Source organism: Nycticebus coucang, chromosome 2 (assembly GCF_027406575.1).
Source record: "Nycticebus coucang isolate mNycCou1 chromosome 2, mNycCou1.pri, whole genome shotgun sequence".
Taxonomy (NCBI): Eukaryota; Metazoa; Chordata; class Mammalia; order Primates; family Lorisidae; genus Nycticebus; species Nycticebus coucang.
In genome coordinates, this window is record NC_069781.1 from 183149828 (window position 1) to 183169281 (window position 19454).

The 19454-nt window shown below is 54.2% G+C and overlaps 1 long non-coding RNA gene and 1 pseudogene across 1 annotated transcript; one reads left to right on the forward strand and one right to left on the reverse strand.

The window, feature by feature from the left end:
* Positions 1 to 16905: 16905 nt before the first annotated feature.
* Positions 16906 to 18966, reverse strand: LOC128560974 (uncharacterized). The gene is made up of 3 exons (XR_008373189.1): positions 18888 to 18966; positions 17754 to 17918; positions 16906 to 17032 (listed from the first exon to the last, which is right to left on the reverse strand). It is a non-coding gene; the product is annotated as an uncharacterized LOC128560974 (long non-coding RNA).
* Positions 18967 to 19364: 398 nt separating this feature from the next.
* LOC128580110 (uncharacterized) lies at positions 19365 to 19454 on the forward strand (annotated as a pseudogene).

Sequence of the window (19454 nt, forward strand, 5' to 3'; positions counted from 1 at the left end):
ATTTCAGACACAAACCCTCTTTTCCAAAAGCCCCGCTACCTGCCCATTACCACGTGTAACCATCACTCCTCACACTTCTCTGCGGCCTCCCAATGCAGGTGTGCACCCTGGACACTACCTGTAGACTGGCCCTTTTCAAACTTGGTATGTCTGACACTCTGTCTCTTCCGCCCTGTTTCTTCCTTTATCCAGTACTGTGCAGCAGCCAGGCCACTCACTCCAGTGAGGAGCCTCCCGTGACCCTGATCTTGCTGGTTGCTCACTCCTGGTGCACTTGTGACCCCCAGGCGAGGCTCTCAGGGTGGTGTTGAAACTGCCCTTACAGACGGATGGAAGGTTACAAGATGAGACCAGAGTAAGGGCCCCCAGAGCCCCGGGGAGGACCAGCTCAGCTAATGTAATGACAGTGATGAGCATTGTCCCCTATTGGCTTGGTGATTATCGCTGTTGCCTCTGTTTGCTTCTTTACCTGGGAGTCCTTTCTGAGCTATCTTCCACCCAATGTCCTGCATTCCAGGAATGGACCCACCCAGACAGTGGCCCACACCGAAGGACTGATGAAGTCCCAAAGCCAACTGATTAACAGACCTGATTGCCTGACCCTCTGTCCACCAAACTGTCCTTAACCCTGTCCACCGACTGGGCACAGTGGCTTACGCCTGTAATTCCTAGCACTCTGGGAGGCCCAGTGGGTGGATTGCCTGAGCTCACAAGTTCAAGAACAACCTGAGCAAAAGCAAGACCCCATCTCTACTGGAAAAACTGAGGCATGGGATCACTTGAGCCTGAGTTGGAGGTTGCTGTGAGCTATGACGCTATGGCACTCTACCCAGGGTGACAAAGTGAGAGACTCTGTCTTAAAAAAACAAAAACACGATCGCATTAATGTACACAGCTATGATTTAATAATACAGTGCACCCTCACATTGGAGGTGCATGGTCTGCTGCCCTTATTTTTTTGCAGTTTTTGGCCAGGGCTGGGTTCGAACCCACCACCTCCAGAATATGGGGCCAGTGCCCTACTCCTTTGAGCCACAGGTGCTGCCCTGGCCTCTTTTTAAATACGGGGAGCTGCTAGGGATGCAAAGTGGGATATTCTAATTTTCCCATTTTGCTTTCATCAAATGGTTGAAATAATTGATAATCTTTTTTTTTTGTTTGTTTGTTTGTCTTTTAATTGAGACAGAGTCTCAGTATATTGCCCTCGGTAGAGTGCTATGATGTCACAGCTCACAGCAACCTCAAACTCTTGGGCTTAAGCAATTCTCTTGCCTCAGCCTCACAAGTAGCTGGGACTACAGGCGCCCGCCACAATGTCTGGCTATTTTTGTTATTGTTGTTTTGTCATTATTGTTTAGCAGGCCTGGGTTGGATTAGAACCCACCAGCCCTGGTGCATGTGGCCAGTGCCCTAACCACTGAGTTACAGGCACCAAGCCCATTATCACCCTTTTGCATATTATCAAATCTCTCATTTTGTCCTATTATTTCAAATAATATTCAGGTATATCTAATGCTCACCAGCAGTCTGTGAACTAAAATAAAATCTTTGGGGCTGGGCGTGGTGGCTCACACCTGTAATCCCAGCACTTGGCAGGCAGAGGCAGGTGGATTGCCTGAGACCAGCCTGAGCAAGAGGGAGACCCCTGTCTCTAAAAAATAGCCTGGCATGGTGGTGGGTACCTGTAGTCTCAGCTACTTGGGAGGAAGAGGCAAGAGGATAACATAAGCCCAAGAGGTGAAGTTGCTGTGAGCTGTGACACCACCCACGGCACTGCATCAAGGGTGACAAACCGGGACTCTGTCACAAAAAAAAAAAATCTAAGTATTACTCAGGGAAGTTGAAGGAAAACTAAATAAATGGCTGGGGCAAATGACCAAGGGAAGAGTCAGGGCTAGAAAGGCATTAGCCCTCCTCACCCCATACCCCACCCCAGCTATAGATTCAATGCCATTTTCAGCAAAATCCCAGAAGTTTTCTTTTGCATGTGGGAAGCTGGTTCTACAGTTTAAGTGGACACGCAAGGGGCCAGAATAGCCAAAGCAAAATGGAGAGAAAAAGAGGCAGAAAGACTTAGCCGTCCAGGTGTCAGGGAGGCCGAGTGGCACCTGCAAGGGGCGTGCAGCTGAGAAGCTGGACATGCAACTTCACAGAAAACCTGTAGGTGTTCCCTTAATCTCAACTGGCATGGCTGCACAGGATAATCTTGCATTTTGCACCAAAAGGGAAAAGGTGAGGAGGAAATCGAGACGCCTGCCCCCTCCTCCCCAACACCTGGACGCCAGGACCAGCAGCTCTGAGCCAGGCCCCTCCTGGGTTCTCCTCAGATCTTAAATATGCTTTGTGTCAGCACCAGGAGGCCTCAGCTTCAAAAGGCAAAGCTGAAAGAGCTAGTTTGTCGTTTTCTTTCTTTCCTTGCACAGTCTCACTCTGTCACTCTGTGCAGAGTGCCATGACGTCGCAGCTCACAGAAACCTCAACTCTTGGGCTCAAAGGATCCTCCTGCCTCAGCCTCCCGAGTAGCTGGGACTACAGGCGCCTGCTATGACACTTAGCTAGTTTTTCTGATTTTACTATAGATGGGGTCTCACGCTTGCTCAGGGTGGTCTCCAACTTCTGAGCTCAAGAGATCCTCCTGCCTCAATTTCCCAGAATGCTGGGATTATAGGCGTGAGCCACTGGGCCCAGCCAGTTTATCATTTTCATTAAGAAAGGATTGAGGAGGGCGGTGCTTGTGGCTCAGTGGGTAGGGCGCTAGCCCCATATACCGAGGGTGGCGGAGTTCAAACCCGGCCCCGGCCAAACTGCAACCAAAAAATAGCCGGACATTGTGGCGGGCGCCTGTAGTCCCAGCTACTCAGGAGGCTGAGGCAAGAGAATCACCTGAGCCCAGGAGTTGGAGGTTGCTGTGAACTGTGGCGCCACAGCACTCGACTGAGGGCGACAAACTGAGACTCTGTCTCTAAAAAAAAAGAAAGAAAGAGAAAAGAAATGATTGGGGAATCTTTGGATCAACGTATGCAGTCAGAGTGGGTGAGTGGCTGGTTCTGCACTCGGAGTGGGGGTGGGGGTTGTACGTGTCCCCGAAGGGCCCACGTGGCTGCATCCGGCAGTTTTCCGTATTTCTGACCCAAGACTCCTGCAGGGCCATGTGGGTGCTGGTCTAACCTTTTGAAAAACGATGTGAGAAACAAAAGACCAGCAAGTGAGCAGCAGAAAGTCAAGGGCGGGAAGCTGTTTCTCAGACTTGCCCTGTCAGGTCGGGGACGTCATTAATCCCTTGGAATGAGATCCCAGCAATTCTTGGGCCCCTCTGGCTGTTTCATTCCTTGGGAATTAATACATAGGATGCTGAGGGCTTTAACAGGTCGGGGGCCGGGGCAGACATGCCACGAGCATGTGAAGCCGTGGGCTCAGTGATGGGGCAGAGGGCTGCTGCTCCCTGTGCCCTGCAGCCTTGTAGGGTTGCTGGTCAGGAGTCTGCCCAGCCATGGGGATACGGTTCAGCCCATCTGCGGTGGGTCACAGTAGAGGGGGAGGTCCTGGCCACAATCTTCCCCCAGTGACAATCACCCAGGGTCTTCTAGAGGCCTCTGCGGGACCCTGCTGGACACCTTGGATCTTCTCCCTAGACAAAGAAAACCCGGCCCTCCTCTTTGCCACTTCCTTTTGGCTTCTTTGCTCTGCTGTCTGGGGTCCCCAGGGTATCTGGTGAGATTCTCTTGGGGAGGAGCAAATGAAAATAAGCTTACAGTAGATTTCCCATCTTTATGAAGCAGAGAGACTGTCACTTCACCGCCTTCACATCTGCTTGGCCAGCAGACTCATGTCTTCAGCCCTGGGCAAAAATAATGCCATGCTTGAATTCTCCAGAGATAATAATATGTTTGCTGTAATTAACAACCACACCAGGACGTTCCCTGCAGAGGGGGTAGGAGGAGCAAGTGCCCCGGGGCTCCCAGGCATCCCTGCTCCCCAGGGCTCTCCCTCCCAGAAGGAGCACGCCGGGCCTTGCTGCCAAGATGCAGACACCAGTTACCCTGCTGCAGTGGCAGAGCCCAGCCAAACAGTGGCACCAAGCCCGTGAATGTTATTCTCGGCCACGGAGAGCCAAGGCCAACTCTGATTTGGTGGTGGGTTAAATAAGCAAGATTCCAGACTGTGGGTGGAAAGGACCCAGAAGGAGCCAGCTCAGCTCCCCGCTTAGTCGGAAAGAGCTTCATCAGCTGAAGTGGGATCATGAGCACTCGGGGGCTGGAGCCGCTATGGCGGCAGAACACACAGGCCCCTCTGTCCCTGCCGGCTGAGAGCTCTTTGTATGTCTGAATAACTGGTTGGCAACTGGACAGCAGTCCAGAGCCAGGAAACAGCCGATGGGCGGCTTTAACCCGAGAGACGCTGAGGGAACATGTGTGGGCTCACAGGGACTGTGGCATCAGGTGCCCAGACCCAGAGGCCTCCGAGCCTGCAGAGCACACAGGTGAGCAAGTCCACAAGAGAGCTTGGGAAAGCGACCCCTCCCCGTGTGGTAGGGGAGGAGATGAGGGCAGCCTGAGGGCAGCGTGGGCAGAGGATGGGGCTCCTGGGAGTCATCCCTGGGAGGTCTGGGAGGTGCCCTGGGAGGTGCTGGGGTGGCGGGGGAGGGGTTTGGACTCTCCCAGCCCGGGGGCTTCTGTAAGCAGGGCAGTGGTGGAAAGGGAAGGTTGCCTGCAGGATGATGCCCCCAAAGGGAGCCTCACCCTGGGCCCCAAGAGGGACTTTGAAAATGTGATTAAGTTCAGGACCTTGAGATGGGAGAGAATCGTGGCTCAGCTGGCCCAGTGTCCTCACACTGGGCCTCCCTGGCCCAACCTCACCGAGGAAGGCAGCTCAGGGAGGTGCTGCCCCAAGACTTTGGGGACAGAGGGAGGGGCTGAGCCAGTGGGCACCTCGGCCTCCAGACCTCAGCCCTGCCTGCACTTGCCTGTGCCCGGCGAGACCCAGTTTGGACGTCTGATCTCCAGAACTGCAGGAGAATCCATGTTTGTTTTAAGACACTGCATTTGTGGTGGTTGTGATGAAAGGAAACTGACAGAGGCCGCGGGAGGCCTTTGCCGGCCCAGGTATGGGGTCTGTCGATGTGTCCACGTCACAGGGGACGGGGTCCCCTCGGCAGTGCTCAGCCCAGAGGGAAACAGGTTTTTGGTGGCCCAAGGGCCCCTGCCCGTGGGCAGCATTGTGGGTGGGTGGGAGGAGGCAGCGGAGGGGCAGAGATGTCAAAGCCCCGGAAATGGGGCCCCAGGTCCTTTCTTCTTGACAGCCCCCTCACTTCCCCCTGCCCTCCACTTGCTCCTGGAGCTTCTGTCCCTGCACAGAGATAATTGGAAAGGATGGTTCTAGTTCTTTGGGTCAAAAAGACACTTTCCTGGGAGGCTGATTTCATGACAAATCCAAGAGAGAAAGGGAAGGTGGGGAGGGAGACACAAAGCGCCTCGTTCTGCGTGTGGCTCAAACGAAGAGCTGCTGGGAGCCCAAGAGTGTAGAAGCCAGCACCTGCTTCGTGGGGCTGCCTTGACCAAGGCCACAACCCCAGGGGCTTAAAACAACAGGAATTTACCCTGGTACAGGCTGGAGGCCACAAGTCTGAAGTCAAGGTGAGGACAGGGTGGCGCCCCCTCCCCAGGCTCCAGGCAGGGAGGCTCCTCCCGGCCTCCACCGGCCTCTGGTCACTCAGACTACACCTCCATGTGCCATGTTCCCTCAGCCTGTCTTCACAGAAGGCCTGCCTCCGGGTATAGGGCCCCCAATCCAGTGAGACACCTAAATCCAGCAAGACCCCCCCAATCCAATGAGACTCCCTAAGCCAGTGAGATCCCCTAAATTTGGCAAGAGCCCCCCAATCCAGCGAGACCCCCTAAATCCAGCCAGACCCCACAATCCATCAAGATCCCCAATCCAGCAAGACCCCCCCAATCCAGGAAGACCCCCTAATCCAGTGCAACCTCACCTAAGCTATTCCATCTCTGAACTCCCTGTTTCCAAACAGTCTCATTCCAGTCTCATTCTGAGGCTCCGAGCAGATGTGAACTGGGGGGAATCTGTCAGCTTGGCACACAGGTTTGCAGGCAGTTTTGTGCTCCTTTAGTTTTCGTAGCATCTTATATATGGGAAGGGGCAGGAGGAACACCAAATTCCAGTTTGGGACAGATTATTATTGCTCATTGCAAAGTATAAAAATGAAACAAATTAGAACCTTCTCTGGGAGGTCTCTCGTCAGGTGGTCAGTCCACAAATGCTTACAAAATGTTTGTTCTGTGCTCAGCTCTGCGCCTGCCACTGGTCAGAGGAATCGGGAGTTTGCTCCTAGGACACTCTGGTCTCACTAGGAGGACAAGATTAGCTGGCTCTGGCAGCTGCAGCTTTACTGAGATACTGTTCACCTACCCTGCAATTCTCCCACTTAAAATATGGAACTCAGTGTTGCTGTTACAACAGAGGTGTGCAGGCATTGACCCAATTTTAGAGGACTTTTGTCACCCACAAAAGAAACCCTTTGCCCTTCAACTTTCAGCCTCCCAATTTCCCCATGGGAATTAGAGTTGCCAGCCCTGGATCCTACCAATCCACTCACTAACTCTGGATGTGCCAGCCCTGGGCATTTCACATAAGGAGAGTCATCCAGCAGGTGGGTATTGTGATCCCTAGAGCAAACTGAGGACTAGCTAAAAGTCCACAGTCAAAATGCCAACACCTGAAACAAGTACCCTGATTGGACCACTTGGCTCAGCCCCTCTGAGCTTCAGATCCCTCCTGCCTGTGGGGACTGAGAAATCTGACCCATTTACCTCTGAGGGTGGTTCCTGGGTCAACCATGTGCTGAGCTTTGTAAGCCAAAGCCCCATCTGTCTGGGAATATCACCATCATCAGATGGACCCCTCCCACCCCAGAAAAGAATATTTACCCACAAGAAAATATCTCTGATTTCTGGTAAGGACATGCCTGAAGGCCGGGCATCCTGACCTTGGAGGCGCAGTCTCCACTGTGGGTGAGGACCTCGGAGCCAGCCTTAGGGACCCTGTTTCCCAAGGAGACAAATCAAAGCCCAGGACTTTGTACAATTTCCTAAGTTAACAGTTAGCACGTGTCCGCCCAGATCACCTGGGAACCTTGAACTTAGATAAACAGGCAGTTTTGGAGACCCAAGGTACCCAGGTGGGCCAGGTGAGGTGGCATCTCCCAGATTCCTTGGTGACTTTGCTGAGAGGACCCTCTTCTCCACCTGCTCTCTGGATGCCTTCTGGAGCCTGACTCAGCGATTCAGAGCCGAGTGCCCTTGTGTGGCTCTGTCTGGCATGGTTTCTGGCCCTCCATGCAGGGTCATCTTCCCAGCCTCAATCCCTAGGGCCCCAGGTTGGCTGTGCACCTGCTCACCTGGACTGATGTATTAGAATCAGGCTAAGCTCCATTTGCTCCAAAGGTCCAGCCTGCTGTGGGCCCAGCCAAGGTAGGGGTCCCTCAGGCCCCCATGAGCCCGGGAGGGATGTCAGACACCAGGAGATCACCACTGCTCCCTGCATCAGGGGATAGAGGGTCCCTGAGGCTGGGACTAAAGGGAGGCCCCACCAGGTGGGGGACCAGGCTGCAGGATACCCACCCAGAGTGTGAGGGGCATTGGCCAGAGGGAAGGGACACAGCAGCACTCTCTGAAGACACCCTTCCCATATAGTCAGGTGGTCATCCCGGGCAGGAGTGCCTTGTAATGTAGACTTTGGAGGGGAACGGCCCGTGAGATGGTCCTGGCCTGACCCAGTGTTCAGAGCTCTTGTGCGCTTCCCAGAGATTCTGGGTGGGTTGGTCTTCACTGCCGCCAGACTTGCTCCCAGCCCTAGCAAGCTTGGAAAAAGGCTGGCTCTGTCAACCACATGGTCCTACCCTCCCTTGAGATTCCAGAAGGGCTGCCAGCTGCCGGTCCCTGTGCCGTCTCTGCTTCCTGCAGGACGCGGGCTGCCGTCTGCATCTCCTGCCCTCACCCCTTACCCCTCCATCCACGCAGTGTGGTCATGGGAGGGCTGGTCAGGTTGGGCATTGCAGGGTGAGTGAAGCGGGATAAGGGGTCCTGGGTGCTGTTGTGGGCGTCCCAGAGCCCCCAGCCACCTGTCAGCCCTGAGGCTGTCATGCCCCTGGCGGGGGCTCTGGGAATGGCCCTCAACTACAGCCAGGTCAGTACCCCCCAGCAGCCATGTGCAGCTGGTCAATTGTCGTGAGGGGAGAGTTAAAGGCTCAGTCCCCACAACTCAAGGCAGGTTAGTGCTAAAGGGTTTGCTGGCCTTGGGGTGCCCTGCCTGCCACCTGCTGCCTCAGGTCCTTGAACCCTCCTGAGAGTGACTCCCACAAGCTTCCTGGGTTGCCCTCTGTGCAGACCTGAGGTTGCATCTTCCTCTGTTCCCATCAGGACAGGTCAGAAGATTCCACTACAACGGACAGCACAGAACCTCAGTGGCTTGAGAACAAAGACTCAAAGAGTCTGCTGAGGTCCAGGGGGTTCTCTGGGGAAGCTGCCGGCCTCGAGTACCCGATGTGGTCCACACCAACACCTGTATGACCAAATGTCATGCAGGAAAAGGGAGGGTGGACCCCTGCAAACAAGTCTTTCCACGGAGGAGGGACGCCCATCACCTCTGCCCACATCCCACTGGCCTCCCCTAAATTCCAGGAGTCTGAGGAACTGGGAGTGGATGGGCATTGACATATTTGCCAGGAGTCTCTGGAAGGTGAACATCTGTTCATGCCTGTGCTGGTTTGGCTGCCTCTTTCTAGAGCCCGGCCCTCTCAGAGCCGGCACCCTCTTTTTATAACAAATATTTCTGACACCTCCTTTTTTGGTCCAGAAATGAAATCCAAAAAAGTTATAATTTCCAATTGCCAAGATACGGAATTTTAAACCATCTATACGATGCTATTGGACTATAGGTGCATGAGAAATAAACAGAAATGAAATATGAAAAGAAAACAGTTGATAAAAAAATAATCTAGATTTCAGCGTATAAATGCTCAGGCATGACTATGGCAGATGACATCATAAAGACACAAATGCCTAGCCGGGGCCGCGCCTGTGGCTCAAAGGAGTAGGGCATTGGCCCCATATGCCGGAGGTGGCGAGTTCAAACCTAGCCCCGGCCAAAAACTGCAAAAAACAAACAAACAAACAAACAAAAACAAATGCCTAGCCAGGCCTTGTGGTGGGTGCCTGTAGTCCCAGCTACTTGGGAGGCTGAGGCAAGAGAATTGCTTGAGCCCACAAGTTGGAGGTTGCTGAGAGCTGTAACGCCACAGCACTCTACAGAGAGTGCTGAGAGTGAGATGTTTCCAAAAAAAAAAAAAAAAAAAAAAGACACAAATGCCGCCCACGTGCGCATGTGATGAAAACCAGCAGAGTCAGAACTGGGACTCCCAGGGCAGCCAGATGCTGCTCTGAAACTGTGGATGTCTCTCTGTAAAGTTTCCATCAGCACCAGGACCATCTTCTTTTCACCTATGTGGAAATCACATCCCTGAAAATTCCAGCACTTACCAAGAGTAGGCACAGCCCCTCTGTGCTTACTGACAAAAAGTGACAACAACAATGCTAGGTTTTAGGAACAGACCCTTATAATTGGGGTTTTCACCTTTTTTTTTTTTTTTGAGACAGAGTCTCACTCTGTGGCCCTGGGAAACACAGAGAGGCCTGGGGAGCCACAGTAGGCAATACTTCAGGGCTCACAGTAGGCAATACTTCAGGGCTGAGGGCACTGTACAATAAAGATCAATGAGACAAATTATAGTGATGGATCCAAGACCAGGATTAGAAGAATGACTCCTGAGGGCATAGAAAAGACTATTTGAGGCTAGGCTACTCACCCACATGGCAGCCTCAGCCAACACGTCCTCAAGGACACACCAGGGTAATTTTTGGCCAAATGTCCAGGCACCTGAAATTACCCATCAGCCCTGGTCATTCTCCCCATCATGGTGAGCCTCATCCCATCAGCTGGAAACCTGAGCAGGATAAAGGGCTGATCCTCTGGGAAGGGCATCCTTCCTGCCCCACAGCCCTTGGACTGGGACATAAGTGATTTCCTGCTTTCAGAGCTGGAACCTTGGCTCTGCTGGGGGCTTGAGCCTTCAGACCAGAAGGACACTGTCAACCCCCCAGCTCTAACTCAGACTGGACTCCTGCAGGTCCCCTGCAGATCCCCAGGCTTGTTGGCCTCTGCAATTGTGTGAGCCAGTCCTCAAAACACGTCCCTTCTCCATGTAAGTAAGCACCTGTGGGCTCTGTTTTTCTGGAAAAAACAGACACGTCTTAGTCTGTTTAGTGTTATTGACAGAACACCTGAGGCTGAGTCACCCATGAAGGAAAGACGTTTATTTGGCTAGTGAATATGTAACAGAGAAAATGGCCTGAAAAGAGGGTAACAATGTTTTCTGTCTTTTCAAAACCCTCTTATTCTTTTTCAGAACAAAATCTTCATCCCTGCCTCAGTGGTCAGGAGGAGCAGAGGAGTGTCCTTTTTACCTTGTGCCGCAGAAAGTGGGGTGAACTGGGCAGAGGTCAGGAGATTATCTCGGCCCCAGATGGGATTGGTTAGAACCATTCAGATCCTCTGCTCAGAAGCAAGACTGGAGTCTGCCAGCCTCCTTGTTGCCATCAAATTAATGAACTTCTCTTTCCTTCTCCTCAAAACGTTTGTCCTTGTTCTTCTGATGTGGCCAAACTTTCTGAGGTGGGCTCAGAGACAAAGGCCGAGCTGTCAGTGACAACTCTGGGGGTGGGCAGTCCACTGGCCCCCCTCGGTCTGCTGTGTCCCTTCCCACACTCTGCCTCCATCCTGTCACACATCCTCATTGGCACCTGTAGAAATTCCACCATGCCTGAGGCTCCAGCCCAAGACCACTTCTGCTGTGAAGCCTGCTTGGTGTCCTGAACTCCACCTCCACATGAAGGCACCTTGGGAGTCACACCCAGAAAGCAGCTCTTGCTGCAGTGGGTCACAGACCTGGGAACTGATCACGGGTTGAAGCCCCCCTGGTGTTCGCCCAGGTATTTTCCAGGAGTCCCTCTGCACCAAGGTGCCTGCCTGGCAGGTGTGTCCTGGCCTCTGCCCCTTCATCCTCCTCTCTCCTCAGTCCCATGCCCCTGCCCTCCTCTCTGGTCCCCTCTCGTTCCAGGAGGGCCACTCTGTGCCATGACTCCCCAAGAGCTCCAGCCCCTCCTGGTGTCTGGGTGCAGTGCCAATGACACCAGCACTCACTTTTCTGTGGACATCAACCACCTCTCCTGGCAAAACCATGGCGTGCTGCCAGACCTACAAAGTCTGTTTCCTTTTCTTGGGAGAACTGCTTGGCTGAGCCCAGACTGCCCCAGACTCATGAGCTGTTATAATAAATTGTTGTCCTAGGCCATTAACTTTTGGGCTGATTTGTGATGTGGCAACAGATAACTGGAGCAAAAGACTTGGTGAGAACTAAAGCAGGGTCCTGTGTGGGTGGGCACAGTCCCACAGGAGGCTTGGCTAGTGGCCCCCATCCCAGTGCAAAGAAGCAGATGCCCATCCTTGAGCTGGAGTAGGCCCTGCTGATGGCACAGAGTGCCCGTGGAGCATGGGCTGGAGCCAGTGCCTTACGCAGTGTGCTATCTGTGCAGCTGTATGGTGGTCCTGACTACAGGCCTCATTGCTGAGAGGAGGAGGTAGGAGGAGTCGGTGAGTCTGTTTCGAGTGAGTGCTCCAACATCGCCCTTCCTGACATCCCTCTGACTTCCATCAGTCAGCAGACAGAGGGGCTGCTTGCCTGTCTGGAGGAACCTGGCTGAGCAGGGAGCTGGCAGGATGCTCGATGGTAAAGGGCAGGTCCAGGAGCCAGGAGAGATGGAGGAGGGTGCCAGCAAGTCATGGGTGGATCCGGACCTGACTCCACCCTCGGGCACAGGTCTGTAGTCACAGCTTGTCCCTGCCTGGTTCGCCCACCCTTTTGCCCAAGGCAAGGTCTTTTGAAGTTCAAAGCCGGGAACAAATGTGATGACCCAGAACGGAGCCCGGAGCCACCAACCTCTCCTCTTTGGCTGCTTCTGGCGGAAGCGGATGTGCTCCTCCCCACCCTCCTTGTGCTTCCCGCCTACCAGAGCCATCGGCACTGTCACTCAGCCCTCCCAGCCCTGCGTGGCCAGGGCCCACCTCCCACGGCCCTGCAGAGCCCCCTCTCCTGTTCCCTCTCTGCTTGGGCACTCATGCCTGCTGGTTGCCACCTGGAGTTGGCAGTGTGAGGCTCTTCCCCAGTTCCCTCTGCAGCTCGCCCAAGGTGTGTCCCTCCAGGGAAGGGCTGTCCTTGGCCCTGCCTAGCCACAGGATGGCCGCATCTTCTGGACCCTCCACACCTCAGCCTGCCCTTGTGGGGCTTCACTGTCTCACTGGTTCCCCTCCTGGGAGCAGCCCTGAAGTCGGTCCTCCCCGCAAGGGGGCTGCCTAGTCCTGTCCAGACCGCAGTGATGGTTATTAAAGAGAAAATGGCATGGCTTTGAGAGCTGACAATGACAGCTCTCCGTCCTTCCAGAAAGCTCTGTCCTTCCATCTGCTAGATGTCTGAGGTGCCCCGCCCCCCGCCTTCCTGGAACACAAGCTGGGAAGGTCTGGCAGAGCAGGACTTCACCTGTGCCTGCCAGGCTGGGCCAACCACAGTCCAGTCCGGCCCTCCTTCGTCTCTGTACTTTTTGGACTGAGAACGGAGCCTGAGCAATGCCGCGGTTGGAGCCGGGGGGTCCATCCCTGCAGAAGGAGGAAACGGCTGGTTTGTCCTGTGACACACCTCTGGCTGCCTTCTGGCTTTATCCCGTGTCCTGGGGCTGATGAGGTGACTTGGCATGTGAAGCAGAGAGGGAGAATCATACCTTGTGGTCCCTCCATGGCCCTTCCTAGCATGTCTGGGCCCAGTAGGGCCCTGGGGCCCCGTGCCTGCCCAGCCACGTCACTATGGGCCTCGGGCAAGTGGCAGGCCTCCCCAGAGGCCCCCCTCCCCCGTGCGGGAGCAACAAGGAGAATGGTGATGGTGGTTCATGCACATCACCCCAGCACGGGGGCTCCTGCCAGCAGGGGGGATTCTCTCCCTCCCTGTCCTCAGGCCCCTTGGCTCCCGGGGGGCCTCTGCATCCTGGCACCTAAGGAGGTGTTTCTGGGGTTTAAATGGATCCAGGTGCTTCCAGAAGTGGTTGCTGGCTTCTAGATTCTGTGTCTCATGAGATGAGAGGGGCATGGCTCATCCCGGCTCCTGGAGACGGGGTGGGGGGGGGCAGGGCAGGGGGTAGCAGCGGCCCCCTCGGGGCCAGGACCAAGAAGCCCAGGACGTGGTGGGCCAGGCTTCAGTATCGGGCTGGAAGCACAGGGCGCCGCAGCAACCCCCACCTGCCCTCGCCCCTGCCCACCAGCATTTCACACAGATGAGAACACCCCTTTTGGGGTGCCTGGAAGTCGAGTTGACCAGAACACACACTGTGGCCAGCACCGTGTGCCACCGGGCTCCCACAGGGCCTGTTTGGGGAGGTGTGGCATGCTCACCCCTGCCTGTCTCCCTTCTGTCCCCACGTCCATTTGCAGGGGCTCCAGGAAGAGGCCACATTCCTTTCCTTTGGGTCTCAACTGAGTTCCCCCGCCTAGAGCTCCAGCAGGCCCTGCTAATTGCTCTAATTCCTGACCTGGCACAGAGTCAGCAGCCCAGCAGGTTGTAACTCACGTCCGGCTTGAATTGCCCTTGTCTCTTGCATCAGCCATCAGCCTCTGGGTGGGGAGGCAGGGGCCAGGAGACAGAGCGGCTGTTGGTGCCAGGCTGCCAATCCCAGTGGGGTGCTCCACCTGGCTTCTGGATTGGGAGTGGACATGCCCTGGGGCTCCACCTTTTGCATGTGGCTGTGCCCTTGTGCAATCGAACATGATGGTTGCTCCTCTGAGCTGCTCTGACAGTGCCCGCCAGGATTGCTGCTTCCCTTTCTTTTCTTTTCATTTTGAGACAGAGCCTTACTCTGTTGTTCAGGTTAGAGTGCCGTGGCATCAGCATAGCTCACAGCAACCTCAGATTCGTGGGCTCAAGTGATCCTCCTGCCTCAGCCCCCTGAGTCGCTGGGACTACAGGTGCCCACCATAATGATGATTAGTTTTTCTATTTTTAGTAGAGATGGGGTCTTGCTTTTGCTCAGACTGATTTTGAACTCTTGAGCTCAAGGGATCCTTTGATCTCAGCCTCCAGAGTGCTGGAATTTCTGGCAGGAGCCACCAAAGCTGACCTTAAAAAGCCTTTTAACAATGTTCTTTATCTTGATAGGGGTTTAAGTTACCAGGCGTAACACATTGAATGTGTGCTTAAGATTGGACACTTTATAGTGTAAATTTTTACAAAAGAAGAAAGACAGAAAGGAGGAAAAAGGAGACAGAGAATCCTAAACTGAGATTGAACACAATTTCCTGAACATCCATCATCCTAGGACTTGGTAGCTATTTTGCTGTAACCTCTGCCACTTGTGTTATTTTTCACTCAATATTTTTCTTCTTCTTCTTCTTTTTTTTGGAGACAAAGTCTTACCAGGTCACCCTCGGTAGCGTGCTGTGGCGTCACAGCTCACAGCAACCTCAAACTCTTGGGCTCAAGCAGCAATCTTGCCTCCACCTCCTGAGTAGCTGGGACTACAGGCGCCCACCACAAACCCCCAGCTATTTTTAGAGACGAGGTCTTGCTCTGGCTAAGGCTGGTCTTGAACCCATGAGTTCAGGCAATCCACCTGCCTTGGCCTCCAAGTGCTGGAATTATAGGTCTGCACCACCCCACCGGGCTCACTTAATATTTTTCTTTAAACAAACACACTTTATTTACTTAAATAGAAAACCAGCATCTCTTGTCATAAATAAATGATAAATACAGAAACAAATACAAAATAAACAAAATGAGCTGTGTGTGCTTGCTTACACCTGTGATCCCAGCACTTTGGGAGGCTGATGCAGGAAGTTCCCTTGAGCTCAGGAGTTTGAGGCCAGCCTGGAGCCTGGGCAACATAGCAAGAGCCCTGTCCTTTTTTTTTTTTGCAGTTTTGGCTGGGGCTGGGTTTGAACCTGCCACCTCTGGCATATGGGGCTGGTGCCCTACTCCTTTGAGCTACAGGCGCCGCCCACAAGAGCCCTGTCTTTACCAAAAAAAGAAAAAAAAATTAGCCATACGTTGTGGTGCATGCCCGTCATCAGCCCCAGCTGCTGGGCAGGCTGAGGCAGGAGGCAGGATCACTTGAGCCCAGGAATTAAAGGTTGCAATGAGCTGTGATTGTGCCATTGCACTCCAGCCTGGGCCATAGAGTGAGACCCTGTCTCCAAAAGAAAAGAAAAAGGTTTGTGATCCAGTGATGGGACCCTCACAAATCCCAAGGAAATAAAATATCAGCATTAAATCACAGCTGGTTTTGGTTGTTTGCCGAGGTTTGCTGAGAAGGAAATTCAGAAGTATTAAGAGGTGTCAAAGGCATGTGTCACCGGGGATGTCCTGATGTGGTCAGCAAGGCTGAGAGGAGACTGATGAGGACCCGAGTGTCTCAGCGTTCTCCTTGGTGCTGTCCAGTGCTGGGGCCTTGACCACCTGAGCCCCCTCTGGGAGTCCCTGCCAAGCACCCACCTGTACTGGGGAGGCCTGCCCCACACCCAGCTATGTGGCCCACCCACTGGCAGAGCATGTGAAGGGAGCTCCTCTTCCTCTCTGAGCCAAGAGGGAGGCTTGAGATGGCTTGGGGTCAGCTAGGACTGAGAGACAGGGCCAAGCCCAAGAGACACTCCACCAGGGATTTCTATCTGGACCAAGGTCAGAAAGTTCCCATTGGAGGAAGGAAGAAGATGGCGCTGGCAAAGAATCAGAAGTGGCTACATTGTGCCCTCCTCCAGTTCATGTCTACCCGGAGCCTCAGACTTTACAGGTGTAACTCAGGCAGAGATGTGGGTGGGACCATCGGAGTCAGGCTGAGCCTGCACTGGAACGCATCACCACAGGCTGATGGTCTCCCTCCTTCACTCTCAGTGTCTCTGCCTCTCTCATTGCTTCTCTTGTTTTCTGTCTCCGAGAGCAGGAGACAGACACAGGGGAGGCACGGCCACCTGGAGGCCGGCAGAGACTCAGGACACCTGTAGTCCCCAAGAGCTGGAAGAGGCAGGAAGGGGCCTCCTTGGAGCCTGCAGAGGGAGCACAGCCCTGAAACACCCTGCTTTTGGACTTTTGCCCACAGAACTGTGAGAAGATAGATGTCTGTAGTTCAAGCTGCTAGCGTGTGACTGTTCGTTAGGACAGTTCCTGGACACTAGTACAGAGACCTTCGGAACCTATGTTTTCTTCAATGAGACCAAGAAAAGCCACTTAGAATGGTCTAAAGGTGATCCCTCCAAGGGTGACCTCTAGGCCTGAGACCATGCAATCTGTTGTTCAGGCCACCCGTTTGTGGGATCTGTCACTGCAGCCCTAAGGGGACTCACATGTCCATTGTCACTGGATGCTGGCTGCCATCAGAGAGGGACAGCCTTGAGTGTGCAGCTCTCTCTGGCCAAAAGCAAGTCAGGAGGGCTCAGCTGAGAGTCACCAGTGGCACCTGAGGATGGTCAGGCCCAATCCTGACTGGGCATCTGAGCTGCACCCTGCAGTGTCCACTCCAGGGCTGGACCAAGTCGAGTGGCCAGCTATTCTCGATAGCTGGGACCCAATGGTGCCCAGAGGGGATGGAGTTGTGAGTCAGCTCACCAGTGCTCACGGCTATTGCAGCTGTCCACGAACCAGGCCTGGGGCTCCAAGCCACAGGCAAAGTCTGGGGCTGCATCAGACTTGCACACCCTGCCCCCAAACCCTAGTAGACAGGGAAATTGTGAGGACACTGCCCTTGTTCGGTACCTGGATGAGTGGACAGAGGGCCTGCTTCTGGGGACGACTCCTGAGGCATGTCCTGGCTGTGGAACTGGCTGTGGAACATTCTAGTAACTGAGGGAAGGCTGAGCAGGATGGGGAGAGCCACTGGAAAGAGAAGACAGCAGGCGGAGGCACAGGAAGCTGGGGACCACCTGGGAGTTCGGTCTTTAACCTGGGAGCTTGGTCTTTAGGCCTGGGCTGTCCTCGGGGGTCCTCTCCTGGCTCCTCCCACTGCTCACCACAGCAGGGATGGAAATAGTGACAGCAACTCGTGGTCTACGCACCCACAGGTGATGACAAGTCATGTGTGAGCTGCTTTGGGGGAGCCGGTTCCACCTGAGGCTGCTCGGTCTGTCTTATGGGATCCCATGAACCTCATCAGCCGCCTTCCAGAACCTGGAAGGCCTCACACCTGCCTTGTTTCTCTGGATCTAGCCAGTCCGACCCTCCACACCCCCACCCCTCCCACCCCCCAACTCCCGCCCAAGTCCCCGCATGCTTGATGGCGACTTACTGGGGCAGGTGGCCTGGCCTCCTTTGCACATTGTCTTTGATTAAAAAGGCAAAACCCTAACACGAGTTCAGGCGTTCTACTTCTCGGTTTCATCCCTCACTGGAATGCGTCACCACAGGCTGAAGGGCTCCCCCCTTCGCTCTCACTGTCTGTCTCTCTCATTTCTTCTCTTGCTGTCTCTCTCCCTCCCTCCCTCCCTCTCTGCTTCAGTTCCTCTATCTATAAAGCGCAGGCCTGGCCCTGATGACCAGTATGGGAGGTCCACTTTAATACTCTGACTCATGGTAGCCAGGGTTGTGGCCAGTCTGTTACCTCGTGGACGGGGTGAGTAGGAGCTTCCCAGGAAGAAGGTGGAGAAGTTTGCCCTGAGGACAGGGGCAGCAGGGTGGAGCCCACAATCCCAGTGGGTGTTCTGTACTCCTGGGGCAGCAGTGAGGTCACTAGAGGTCCTCCCATCCCATTCCCGGCCAGGCAGCCCTGCGGAAGCCAGCGGAGAACCAGTGAGCGGAACAAATATGGACTCTTTGAGGTCTCGAAGGCATCTGGTCCCTAAGTGCTCTGGAGGCCCTGACCCTCAACAGGCAGGGGACAGCCTGGGCTAATAACTCTGAGACACATGAGCACAGGAAATCCAGCCCTTAAGTTCCCTGCAGAGACAAGGGGCAACCTGCACGGCCCAGGCAGGAGAGGCTCCCTCTTCCCTCCGGCTCCCTGCTATACCCATCCCTGGAGCTTCTGAGGAGTCATGGGTCCAGGGTCAAAATCAGACATCCAAGCTGGGGAGGAAGAGACACTGGACATCCCTGGGTGGGGCCCTGGGGCCTGCAGGACATGTGGAGATTGCACAGTGAGATCAAAAAGAAAGCCTGGCTGCAGAGGGCAGAGGGCAGCTCAGGCTGGAGCGTGATGGTGCAGTGCCCTGCATGAACTCTGAGCACAGCTCGGGGTGCCCCCTGAGTGCGCCTGCAGAGCCCATTCAGGTCAGAGCTCCCCAGAAAGCCCGCTGACATTTAAAACTATATTTAAAAAGCAGGGTTTTGCCAGGTGCAGTGGCTCACATCTGTAATCCCAGCACTTTGGGAGGCCCAGGTGGGTGGATCGTCTGAGTTCAGGAGTTGGAGACCAACTTGAGTAAAAGTGAGACTCTGTCTTTACTAAAAATAAAAAAATTAGCTGGTCATCATGGTGGGCGCCTGTCGTCCCATCTACTCAGGAGGCTGAGGCAGGAGAATCACTTAAGCCCAGGAGTTTGAGGTTGCTGTGAGCTCTGATGACAGAGCTCGGGATGACATTCCACCCGGGATGACAGAATGAGACTCTGTCTCAAAAAAAAAAAAAAAGAAAAGCACTGTTTTGGAAAATGGATGAATTTCACAAGATTCAAACTTCAAAATACAGCATGAAATAATTTTCCTGCCCTGTCCCCAGGGACTCAAGGCCGCCTACCTGGTTGTGCCTGAGGTCATCGATGTCTGTGGGACTCTCTTGGGGATTTTCCACATGTAGAAGGGAAATACGTCTCTATCCGCCCTCCCCCCGCCCCCATTTGTAAAAATGCTGTGTGCAACATTCTGCACCCGGCTGTTCTGCCCTGACATGGGTATACCAAGCAATGTTTCTGCACTAGCCAGAGTCGGGCAGCCCTCCCCATGGGAGATCTCAGGATATTTCTCTCCTTGGCCTATTTTATGGCCACGTTGTGTCTTGCTGTGGGGAAGAGCCAGGATTCTTTACCCAGGCTCTGACTGACACACTGTCCCCTTCCAGACACCCAGAGGGTGAGGTCGAGGGACCAAGGGGCAGGTGTGTCTACCACGTGGGTTGAGTGGGTGGGGTCAGGAAGCCCGTGGTCAGCACTTGCTATAGCCACAGTGTCTCAGGCCATGCCTAGTACCTGCATGTCAAAAGTCCCAGGGAGGGCACTTGCTTCAGTAGCACACACACTAAAATTGGAACGATACGAAGAAGGTTAGCACGGGTGACACGCAAATTTATGAAGCGTTCCATATTTTT